We start from the raw sequence: 12,396 nt of genomic DNA, 5'->3' as shown, positions 1-12,396 counted from the left end.
GGCAGGCGGTGCAGTTTCAGCTTATCAACAAATGTTAAAAAAGCCGAATAAATTCAGTTGGTAGTAAAACATAAGTTTTTGGGAGTTGTGTTCATACTAACATGTGTGAAGCAGTGGCGGTTCCAGAGACAGTTTAAGGGAGGAGGGCATTTGGCGATGTCGAATGACGAGTTCTGCGGGCCGTTCTTTGAAATTTTGTGTTTGTCGGGCGGACATATATGACATAGATTAAATGGCGGAGCAAGATTGGTCGGCCATGTTTCATCGTTGTTTTGTCGTGCCTTTGTCAGGTGGAATTCACGACAAGCTAAAGGCACCTCTTCCGCAGTGTGTGGTTCATTCCATCTTATCTATGTCCTCCCGGCATACACAAAATTGAGGAGCTTTCCGGAAAAAGGGCACTTAGCAAAAAATTGCGTTTTAGAGAAATGCATTTGAAGTTTTGATCATTACTCTATGGCCACTAACAGTGACTTTCGCTCGAAATCGGGAGTCCAAGCTGCGATGAAAGGTACCATCAGTGGCCAGAAATTAATGATGGAATCTTAAAATGCATTTTTCTCAATCGCTATTTTTTGCTGTGTGCCCTTTTTCCGGAAAGCTCCTCAATTCAATAATCGGCCCGCTGGCGTCTTAAGGCCCAGGGGAGTCCGGTAGGCCCTCCAGAAAATGTCCATATATACGGGGCCTAATTTTCAGCTTTTTTGCCCCGAAATGCAACATCTGTTAATGCGCCAAAAATTCACCGCCAACCAATCAGAATCCCCAGAACGGACTGACTCACCCCAGGTACAGCACGTCCATCCTTCCCGACAAAATTCGGCCCTAGAGCACGAACGCAAGCCATGATGCACGTCCATTCTTCCCGACAAAATTCGGCCCCAGGGCACCAACGCAAGCTATGATATCATACTCCGCATCGCGCACTCGACGCTGCGGTAACTTTACACGCAAGCGCGCGGTTTCCCGGCGGGCGCGCCACGCGTCCGAGAGATTTCCCGCGACGCCCGGTCGATAAGCTCCAGGCGAGCGGAGCGACGGATCTGGAAGATCAAGAGCGTCGACTAGAAAGTTGATCCGGGGACGTGTAATCATAGCATTCATAGCGCGGTAGCCACTGCCGCTCGGCCACTTTACCATACGGAGGACGGGTTTCGTCGTCTCGTCGACTGCGCGGGTTTTCAGCGCTCCGCTCGGCTCGTGCTTATGACGATACGGTAATGGGCGCCCGATAAAACCCGCACCCGCCGCCCCCCGCGATGATTTAATGGTGCCTGTCTTTAGTCTTTACTCTTTACTCTTCACCCGGCGGCTCTTTCGTAACCGACACGCGTTCACGCACTGCCAGCCCTTGTCTCGCCGTCCGCCTCTCTCCTCCACCTCTTCTTCTCTTTCTTCTTCTTCTTCTCCTACGCCTCCTCTTCCTCCTCTGGCGCTCGTGTGCGCACTCGAGCGCCCTTTTCCGTTCGTGTCTCGATATGATCTCTTGTTGTCATTTCCAATTTCTTGCACTAATAGAGGATATCTACAATCAGCAAAAACCGGAAAATATCGGGAAAGATGTCATCAGGATGCTAACTCCTTGAAGGGCTTTAGGAGGACAGGGAACTTCGGCGGCTAAGTGTCGCAGAGCGCTATAAAAACGGCTTACGCCCTTTTCCGTTCGTGTCTCGATATGATCTCTTGTTGTGTCATTTCCAATTCCTTGCACTAATAGAGGATATCTACAATCAGCAAAAAAGGAAAATATCAGGAAATTTGATGTCATCAGGATGCCAACTTCTTGAAGGACTTAAGGAGGATAGGGGACTTTGGCGGCTAGGTGTCGCAGAGCGCTAGAGAGAGCTTAAAAAAACGGCTTCATATGTGTATATGATTTCATAAAGAAAAATCCGGTAAATATCAGGAAAGTTGGTCTCAGATCAGCAAATTCCGAGTGCGTTAAGTATTTTTAAATTTCACATAGCTAGACACTTGCAAATCTAGGCATTTCGATGGCAAAACCATGTGTCCCCATTGCCGCGTTTTGAAATTTCTGCCCTTTTCTATTTTTTCGAAGAGAAACAACCCGACTTACATCTTGAAATTTATTCAGGATATTCGTCCAAAAGGAACAATCAGTAAAATAGAAATCAGGAACAATCAAGGAAATAGAAATAGAAAATTCAAGATCTTTTGGTTGACACCCTGTCCGTCCACTTTCAGCGCGAGTTTGACCAACAACTCCAGTCATCAGATCTAAGGCGCCAGACTAGGGTCCATGTAACCACCATTGATTTTACGAAAACCGCATTTTTTTCGATGCGGGATTCTCCTCTTCACGCGGATTACGTGGCGCACGACGCGTTTTTCTCGAAAGAAGTCCTTAAATCCGCCAGTGGGCTGATTGTTGTAATTGGTCGACAAAGCTATAGACAAAGAAGACAAATGGGATATGGAGGGATCCTATTGATGAAACCGGGTGGTTCCGATGGATAAAGGAGGCAGTAATAAACTAACTGAAGGCAACCGTCAAGAGACCCTTTAGTTAGTCCATCTTTTTCCCGCTTGGTCTGTGAGAACCACCAGTTACAACCAATAGGATCGATCCATCCTCCCTAAGTCTTCCTTTGTCTATAGCCTTGTCTATCAAGTTCAATAATCAACCCGCAGATCTGCCAATAGCATCTTCTCCGAACTGCGCGTCCCGTCGGCACCCAGGAGGAAGCGTGATCCGCAATCCCCGATCCGCAAGCTCTGTTTCCGTCGGTGGCCGGAGGCCATGGAGTAAAGTCGAACTTGGCGGGAAGCGGACCGAAACGGGTCGAGTCGTTCGGGGTCATCGGTTCGCGCCGAGGAACCGCGGATTCGCGAGCCCGGCACGCGTCGTGTCGAGCCGCGCTCCCACAGGCAGCAAGCGACGCCGAGTCGCCCGCGCCATCGCCTGGAAATGCTATAATTTTGAAAATCTTCCATGAGAGTATCGTCCGAATTTTCGATATAAAGTTCCATTTCCACTATAATAATTCAAACTGACCGGTTCTGCTACACCAGCTAAATTGATCCTCAGGGTTGCCATAGTCAGGGAATACTTGGCAACCCAGGGAATGCCAGGGAATTTTAAAAAGTCAGGGAAAACTTGGAAATGTCAGGGAAGATGACAACTTTCGCCTGAAAACTATTTCTAACTACCTACATGTGTAGGTAAATCTTTTTAACAATCTGGCATTTGCTCAATTGTCAGGGAATTCCATCAAAATGTGTCGGGGAAAGCAGGGAAATGTCAAAAAATTTAATTTTGCAAATTCTGTGGGAACCCTGAATTGTAATTTTTTTAATATCGAGAGTTATAAGAAAGGAATGATTTCTCAAAAATTAACAACATTTCAGACAAAACAGCAGTAAGTCTACATTATCAGCAAAATTTTCTCTTATTAAAATTGTGAGAAACGAGAGTCATGAGAAATCAGTAAGTGAGCAAGAATTGACGCCATTTCAGACAAAACAGCAGTTAGTCTACACTATTCTGGGAGAAAGCCATAGGCATACGCACTACTGTCACGAGAAAAAAATTCCCTTTTTCTGGCAGTTTCTAACTCAGAAATTTGCTCATCATATGTTGAGAATACAAGTACGCAGACTTGCAAAATACGAAACATACTGCTGAGATGCAATGAATGAAGCCCGGTTTTCATCAATCAGAGCTAAAATGCGGTGATATCTCATCATGCTAACAATTTATAAGTTCCTTGGACGAATACTGAACATACGAAAATAACAGGCAGAGGACTCGTTCAGGGTGTCTACAAGTCCAGAAGTAGTACTGATTTTTTAAGGACGGTCCGGAAGTACCGTAAAAGTGCGGAAATTTCGCAAAAAGGTCCGGAATTTTTTTAAATTTTTTGTCATTTTTGTCGCAATTTCAATTTTTGGAAATATTTCTAATTTCGTCAAATGAATGTATTGAAAAAGTACGGAATTTTTCTGCTGGAGGAGGTACTGAATTTCTTGAGAATGTACTGAAAAAGTACTGTAAAAGTACTTATTTTTGACCAGCCTGTTTTAGTAGACGGGCGGTTGTTTAACATTTTTCGCTTGGATTAAATCATCTGTTTTTCCTAAATTTTTTTGGTAAAGTTCCAAATCCCTGCACTCGGTCGCGCAGCCAACTTCTCGTCGAGCACTGCTCGTGGAAGCGCGGCTTTATTATCACCGCGCTGACGGGACCGGTCCCTCCTCCCTTGTCTCCATTTCGTGGCTTCGAGGACGGGATGGCGCGACTCCAGTTCGAGATGAGCCCTGCCGTCGGTGCAACCCCATGTTTTCCAGGGCTCACGCTGCGAACGGAGTTGAACTCTCGTGTCAACGATTCGCCGGCTCGGCTTTTGAGTCGTTGGCTATATCTGCATCTCGGAGACCATCTGGAAGAAACACTGAAAAGTGCAAGCCGTGTGACCGACTCCGTTGCCAATTTTCCGAGAAATAAATGTTTTTAGCGACCGGGAAATTGGATTCCATGCGATGAGCGGCAACGTTGACTTAAATGGACCGTTTGCGTGCGAGTGGGATTGGGCTCGTAAACACGTGTCCCGCCATAAAATTTCGCGAGAAACACGTCGGACGCGAGAAACGTCGGTTAAGTCTGAAATCTGGTCTCAATCTCGGGAAAAGGCTTCCAATTCGCTGCTGTAATGGCTTCCGATATACCATTCTGCGCCGTGTTTTTGCTGGAGCAGTTGGTCGGTTGAACTCGGAGGAAAGCTTTCATGACTCATCGTTGTTTTCTAGACTAGTCGGCTCTCCCTTGAAAAATGACGTGGAAAAAGCGAATGGAAACCGTATGGCCCTTACAATTAGACCGAGTTTAATAAACTCGCGCCAAGTCGCCGTAAGTTTAATCCGAGAACAGGGTGTCTACAAGTCCGGAATTTTCGGAATGTCCGAAAATATTCCTGATTTTTTAAGGGCGGTCCGGAATTACTGAAAAAGTGCGGAAATTCTGCAAGAAGGTCCGGAATTTTTTTCATTTTTGTCGCATTTTAAGCGAGGAATTCAAATCTTGAATTTCGTCAATTGGAGGCACTGAAAAAGCACTGAATTTTTCTGTTAAGAAGGTACTGAATTTTTTGGGGACGTACTGAAAAAGTACTGCAAAAGTACTGATTTTTGGCCAGTCTATTTTAGTAGACACCCTGGAGAAAAATAAGTTTGAAGTTTTATGCTTTCACGAGACTCAATTTTAAGTACGAAAATTACTAATTTCACGGTCAAAATATTTTTTCCCGACTTTCTGACAGGAGGAAATTCATGACTACTTGAGTTCAAAACTATTCCTAACTTATTTTCCCCCCAAAATGCGACCTAGAACGTCTGTGTTGAACTCTGCCCAATCATCAGAGCCTTACCTGCGAAGTATCCTTGGTAATAACGGACGGAACTTGAAAGTTTCAGCCGCGTGAATGTTTCTCCCCCCAAAAGAACAAGGTTACTACGTCTTAAACTCGATCCATTCTTTTTTCGATTCGACACCCATGTCGCCAGCGGGCCGATTATTGAAATTGATAGACAAAGCTATAGACAAAGAAGTCAAAAGGGATTTGGAGGGATCCTATTGGTGGAAGTGAGTGATTACAATGGACAAAGGAGGCAGGTAATAGACTAAGTAACGGCAACCCACGAGGGACCCGATAGTTAGTCCATAAGAACCAACCATTTCAACCAATAGGATGGCTTTATACTCCCTATATCTTCTTTGTCTATCGCTTTGTCTGTCAAATTCAATAATCGGGCCGCAGACGAAATCACCACCCAACTGCCTAGCCCATGCCCGCCTTTTTCGACGAGTTCAACAATGGAAGTGCAGGATGATTGCAGCTGTCTAGTACCGGCCGAAGATTTATTTCCTCGGTGATTGTATGACGGTTCGATCATAACCCGTACGTACCCACACAATCGGTCGCGGGTCGCATCACCCGTCAACCCCCGGCTCCGGTGACTGTAAACGCACGCGCACCCCAGACTTTAACGCGCAGCTTTCGGCTCATCGTTAGCCGTTTTCGCCAGCGTCCTGTTGCATCGCGCTCGAGAGCCAAAAATGGAGCCTCGGATTTATCTTTTTTGGCATCAAGTTCTGCAGTCGTAAATCGTGATAGAGACAGGCCAAAGGGCCTTTAACGGAGGAAAGGGGGGTCAGGTAACCGTACTCAGTAGGGAAAAGTAACCGACATTTAGTGTTGATATGAGGAGTAAATGTTAAAGTACCTAACCTAAACGTGCGAGTATTATTTTTTGGTTGGTTTATCTGTGGGTTACATTGACCAAATCTTCTGGTTGAAAATATAAAACCTCGTTAAAAATCAAGTGCAAGCTGTCAGGTTTGATCCTGGATCGGATTGGTGTCAGCTCTACGCGCTAACCATTCGCAAATCATAACCTCTGAGTGACATCATGAGAAACAAGATGATACGTTAGTTCGGCAGGATACTTTCTTCATCTTTAGGTGTCTCAGAGTAATCTACATTTTCGGTCGATTTAAAAAAAAATTTGGTCACTCCATCAAATCTTATCGATCCATTTGATCGTGCAAAAAGTAAGTCAAAGTATTAAGCCAATTTAAATGTGCACCATAGCTTGAACTGTATGACTCTCCGATTGTTTATTATTTGATGATCCCTAGAGTATCGACATTCTTATCCAGCCCGAGGCTCACCAAGAAATAAACTTGTTAGGTCAAAACATCCACACCGATCCTTGTCTTGGCTCTCGGCGCATAACTGACCGACTCAAGAGCGCTCTTGAATGAACACGCGAAGCCTCATTCGGCGGGTCAAACGCCCCGATAAATCATCGTCGCGTCGTGATACACCGTCCCGAATCGCGGACATCCCATCGTTCATCATCGCCGGGCAACTTCCGTCGTATCCTTGACGGGAGACATCAATACCGAGAGGCGGTGGCCGATGGCGACCACGCTCGGAGTCGTCAGGACTCGAGGATGCGTCCGCGATTGGTCCGCGACCGCGCGAAACTAAAAACCGAACCTATCCACATCGATGAGCCCTAGAATCCAGGCGTTCTTATGGAGCTCGCGGCTCGTTGGAAAACGGATTTGTTCGGTTTTGAAATCTACCGACGTCTTATTCCTTCGCGGTTGCCACGACGCACGGTAGATCGAGTTAATCAGAAAGGTCGGACATGAAATTTTTGACTAAAACTGCAAATTTTGATGTTGAATTCGTCACATTTTAAATTTTGAGGGGTGACTCTAGAAGAAAATTTCACGATGAAACCAATGGAACTACTTTTAGAGCCTCAAAGTTACGTATAAACGAAGTTATAAGCGTTCAAAGTTTTCAAATTTTGTCCGATCTCGCCTATTGACTCGATCCACTGTGCGACGCGACGTCGTCGGGTGCTCAGGATTGCCACAGTAAGGGAATACGGGATTCGGCAACGCTTCGATGTGGCCGAGTCCGAGTCACGAGGAGAGGGAAAGAGGGATTTGTCGCCTGGAAGTTGGTCCTGGATCTTGGGGTCCTGATCGCGAGCTTAGGATCTGATGACTGAGTACTGCCGTTTCTCGGAATTAATTCCGAAATTTGGAACTTTTCAAATAATCGGAACTTGTCCTGGAATCTTCGGAATACCCAGAATTTTCAGCTATTTTTGGAATTTCCTCGAAAGCGATTTTCTGCCAGTTTCGCCACTTATTTGATCAAATCTAGGGACTTTTTGAACAAATTTGACGATCCTCGAAACTAAATCCGGGCGTATTTCAAAATTTTTCCCCGGAATTAGCCACTTATTTGATCAAATTTAGGGACTTTTTGAACAAATTTGTCGATCTTCGAAACTAAATCCGGGCGTATTTTGAAATTTTTCCCTGGGATTTTTGAAAAATCGGAATTTTTTCTCGGAATTTTGGCAAATTGGAATATGTTTCCGGAAAATGGAATTATTTCGGAATCTTTCGATAAAATAAAACAGCAGCACTTTGATGACAGGATTCGGACTCGGCTTTTGTGCCCCTTTCTTTCTCGCTCGTTTTGTGAAATGAAATGCTTCGTCTTAAAGCACATTCTCTGATTTTCCCTCGATTTTTTCAGCAGAGAAGTATCAAGGGTATTAATGAGGGATTAGGTATAGTTAGTCTGCACCGATTTTTTCTAATTTCAGAGAATCATTCAGGTCGATTTGATTCTGTGAAAGAACCCATATCGGTGATTCAACTACGTCCAAAGTTTGAAATTTGAAACTGCATATTTTAGCACGGGTTTGAAAAATTGCCGAAGTGGAAAATGGCTGTAGCGCTGATGACTCCGGCTACGGGTATGCTAGAAAACCAAATTGAAATTTCAATAAAATAATGAAGATATGCTTAAAAAGTCATTGTTTGGTTGTTTCTCAACAACGATTAGTTTCTGTATCTTTGCAAATATTTTCTTTTTCGTCTTTTTTCCCTTATTAATATTTATCCGTTGCTCTAATTTTACATTGAATTTTTACCAATTTTTAAACAAAATTGATCTTTGCTGACTTTGGCCAGTGGCCCGTCACCGGAAGTGCTAATCTAATCCTTCCTGGGGGAAAAAATTACATAGATTTTAGAGTAGTTTTTAGTCTCTTTCTGAACGATGAGTTAACACCGGATATTATAGAGTAATCGTGAGAGTAGGCTGAGTAGGCTTTACGTTCACTTTCAAAAGAATCAGTGAAAGAGCGAGGTTTGTCACCTGGAAATTCATCATCAGAGCCACGGTTCGAACCGATTCAACGAGATGAACGAAAAAGATGAATTGTATTGGGTTTCTTCCAGTGTTGAACGTATTTATGCCAAACGGAACTATGTGCATTATAAGACATGAGCCCTGAGACCGATGAGAATATATGCATTACAGGGCTCAAGTCACAATGCACATAGTTCCGTTTGGCACAAATACGTTCTGTTGATCGTCTTCCTCCGCCCCCGCTCTCGGATTTTCCACATCATCGGTCCTGCCTTTCGTGACTTCTCGCAGCTCACAAAAATGACGAAGACAAAGAGAAGTAATGGCTATTAATCCGATGCCGGATTAAAACGTTGCTTCGACCGGAACGGACCGGGGCGATCATCGAAATGAGACGCTGAGTTGCCATTCGTGAAACTTCGAAGGTATTCGTGGGTTCGGAGAGAAGAGTATCTGTGGGAAGACAATTTTCTGATCAGAAAAAGAAGAGAGGCGTAGCAGAGCTTTGACTAAGGACTTCGTCTTGTGGGAGATTTAAACGCCCGTTCCGAAAAAACGAATTAGGGCATACATTTGCCCTAGCCAAGAAGTGTAGCGACAATTTTTTTGATCAGAAAAAGAAGAGAAGCATTGCAGAGCTCTGATTCAGAAATTTGCCTTGTAGGAGACTTAAACGCCCGTTTAGAAAAAGAACCATAGGGCATTCATTCGCCCTATCTAAGCAGTGACGCAACAATTTTTTGATCAGAAAAAGTAGAGAAGCATAGCAGAGCTCTGACTCAGTTTGTCTTTTAGGAGACTTAAACGCCCGTTTAGAAAAAGAACCAAAGGGCATTCATTCGCCCTATCTAAGCAGTGACGCAACAACTTTTTGATCAGAAAAAGTAGAGAAGCATAGCAGAGCTCTGACTCAGTTTGTCTTTTAGGAGACTTAAACGTCCGTTCAGAAAAATCAATCTAAGGCATACATTTGCCCTATCCGAGAAGTGACGCAACTATTTTTTGATTAGAAAAAGTAGAGACACATAGCTGAGCTCTGACTTAGAAATTCGTCTTGTAGGAGACTTAAACGCTTGTTCAGAAAAAACAATCATCGGACAAACATTTGCAATATCCAAGAAACGACGCAACAATTTTTTGATCAGAAAAAGTAGAGGAGCATAGCAAAGCTCTGAATCCGCAGTTCGTCTTACAGGAGACTTTAACGCACGTTCAAAAGAAAAAAACCATCGGACATTTTGCCATATCCCAGATACGATGCAAACAATTTCTTGATCAGAAAGAGTAGTAAGACGTAGCAGAGCTTGGATTCAAAAACTCGTCGTTTAGGAGACTTAAACGCCCGTTCAGAAAAGACAATCATATTCGTCGGCTGTCCGCAAAGGCACTATAGGTACCCGAGACCTCTCTCGAAGTTCTAGTTGGCGACTTTTGAGCCGAGGAAGGTACACAAACCCGTGGCTGCTCGCGGCGGAAACTCCCGGGCCCGGCCGAGCGCGACGCGGCTTGGTTCTCTGCGTCTCCTCTTACTTTTTTCCGAGGCTTTGTGCCCGGCTACGGGTACTGTGTTTGTTTATTCTCATTTCACTTTCAGTCCGGCTCCTAGCCAAGCGGCCACGCTCCGCGGTAACCCCCCTCTCCGGCGGTGCCTGTGTAATTGCTCTTTAATTGCTGTTTATTAAATCACTTAATGCTGCAGCCGCTGAGAGTGCACCCTTACGGTCGCCGTGCGGTCAGTCGCGTGAGCCGCAGGAGTCTACGCGCGCGCGGTCGGTGACCAGCGGCGCTCTGTGTTCTCGAGGATTTTCCGGATTCCGAATTTTTAGTGCGGATTTTTCGATGATTCTGGTGATTTTTGCGTGTTTTTCGGTGAATGTTGTTGATTTTTCCGGAGTTTCCCCTGAGAATTTACAATTTTCGCAGACGCCCTTGGGTATGCTCGAAGGTTCCTGCGAATTTTTCGGTGGACGCTGATGATTCTTGTGGATTTTTCGGTTGTCACTGACGATTATTGCGGATTTTCCGGTGGATGCTGTTGATACTCGCGGAGTTTTCCCGGAGACTGATAATTTTTGTAGACTTTTCAGTGTATGCTGACGATTTTTCCGGATGTTTCGGTGAATTTTGGTGATCTTCGCGGAGTTTTTGGTGGTTGATAGTGATTATAGTAGATTTTTCGGTGGATAATATTGATACTTGCGGAGTTTTCCCGGAAGCTGAGAATTTTTACGGACTTTCCAGTATATGCTGACGATTATCTCGGATGTTCCGGGGAATTTTGATAATTCTTGCAGATTTTTCGATGGTTTTTAGGGATTCCCTTCGATTTTTCGGTGGATGTTGAACATCTTCCGGATTTTTTGGTGAATGTTTTCGATCTTGTATGAACGTGCGTCGGACTATTTTTCGGATGTATCATTAATTTAAAACTCAAGCGTTTTATCAACCAATGTCTCTGAGCAACTCAAGCCGGAGAACTGTGTGAAAAAGATCAACTTTTCGGTTTCGGCAAAAGTCGGATCGAAGATTTTGACGCTTGTCTAGAAATGGATTCCTGACGGGTTTTAACGTACTTTCTGTGCTATTTACGTGAAACGTTAGTCAACTATTAGTTTCCTGAAAACGTATTTTTCCGAAAAAAGAAGTTGGAACAACAGTTGAGTATATATAGCAGTTCTTAAAGGTAAGATTTCAAAATAAAGGAGTTGTTAGGAAAGTGTTTGCCGAAGTATACTCTACGAAAAATAGCAGAATTAAAGCAGACCCCAAGGCCGATTCTTAAATTCCACGTTTCGGGGGATGGATTGTGTGGAGACCATAAACCCAGTGCACGATTACAGAGAAACTTTGAGGCGTCAAAAAATACGGAGCGGCGAGCATGGATTAAGAGTAAGTCTGACAATCAGTTGAACCACCAATTGTTAAAATACCTCTTCTCACTTTATTATTAGGAGCGTTAAGGGGGAAGATTCCTCAAATCGACACGAATCCCCCCTAAAATATTAAATGCAGGGGGCCCAACCCTTATATAGTATCGACTTCACGGGAGAGCACGATTAGAACCTTTTTGGAAACATTGGTAACTCGCTGTACGGTTTGAATTAACTATCAAACGATGTGCGATTCTGTTAACAAAGTAGATATCGTCCTCTTTGCGTCTCGCCTTCATTTTCAGCGTATAGGCAACATACCTACGGTGGAGCGCGGATAGTTATCTATTCGAAAATCAAACAGTAGTCTCGCTGTTTAAAATTTCATAGAATCAATAGATCATACGTAAACCTATTTACACACATTGCCCACCTAAGATTCGCCTTCAATTCCGACATGTAGGCAATAAACATACCGGGAAGCGCGAATACTTATCTTCTCGGAAAAAACACAGATAAATAATTGCCTAATAAGCTTTGATTAAACCATCAAATGAGATTGTGAACATATCGGTAGATATTGTCTCTGGCGTCGTTAGGGTGTGCCTTATTTTTGAGTTTTGCGAAAATCAAGTTGGTCAACCCCTAAAAAGTTTCTATGTAGTCTCTAAATGAACCCCCTAAAAGGAAAAATTTTTAAAAAAATTTTAACCCGTGCCTCAAAGGGCCTAAAGGGCCTAAACCCAAAATTCAAAAGTTTTGGCAAGCGACACATCAATTCTGAAGGAAAATGGCAAGTTACGGCCCTTTTAGGGCAGAAA

General features: G+C 44.0%; 1 protein-coding gene across 7 annotated transcripts in view; it reads left to right on the top strand.

Annotated features, from left to right (window-relative positions):
* The window catches only part of cno (adherens junction formation factor afadin), a 289,893-nt gene that overhangs the window by 248,782 nt on the left and 28,715 nt on the right, over positions 1-12,396 (top strand). The gene's annotated exons all lie outside the window — the stretch shown is intronic.

The sequence above is a fragment of the Bemisia tabaci genome, chromosome 7 (genome assembly GCF_918797505.1).
Source record: "Bemisia tabaci chromosome 7, PGI_BMITA_v3".
Classification (NCBI taxonomy): domain Eukaryota; kingdom Metazoa; phylum Arthropoda; class Insecta; order Hemiptera; family Aleyrodidae; genus Bemisia; species Bemisia tabaci.
Note: the sequence above shows the minus strand (reverse complement) of the source record. Positions and strands in the feature narration are given on the sequence as shown.